Consider the following 447-nt stretch of genomic DNA (forward strand, 5'->3'; position numbering starts at 1 on the left):
CGCATAAACACATTTCATTACACCAAATACACAAAATAATGTTCTTTTTAGCAGCATCATATGACCCCTTTAAGAGACCCATCTTATTTTCTCTTGTATATTTAGTATTGCTCTTTAATAAAGAAAAAGTTCTTCTTATCCGATTACTCGATTAATCGATGGAATTTTCGGTAGAATACTCGATTACTAAAATATTCGATAGCTTCAGCCCTATTCGCAATGCTCATCTGGAATGCTCAAGAAATTTCAACATTGTCTCACGAGTTCAGCACAAGTAACCCCACATCTCCAGTTCTGCTTTACTGATGACTTAAAGGGGTCATATGATGCGATTTCAAGTTTTCCTTTCCCAACAAAATTGCAATCGATGCATCTCTAATTTATTTGTGAAAAATACTTTGTCATTTAAAGTATAAGTATGTTTATTTTACACATTTATTTTTTAAT

This window comes from Sinocyclocheilus anshuiensis, unplaced genomic scaffold (genome assembly GCF_001515605.1).
Source record: "Sinocyclocheilus anshuiensis isolate Anshui unplaced genomic scaffold, SAMN03320099.WGS_v1.1 scaffold147, whole genome shotgun sequence".
Classification (NCBI taxonomy): Eukaryota; Metazoa; Chordata; class Actinopteri; order Cypriniformes; family Cyprinidae; genus Sinocyclocheilus; species Sinocyclocheilus anshuiensis.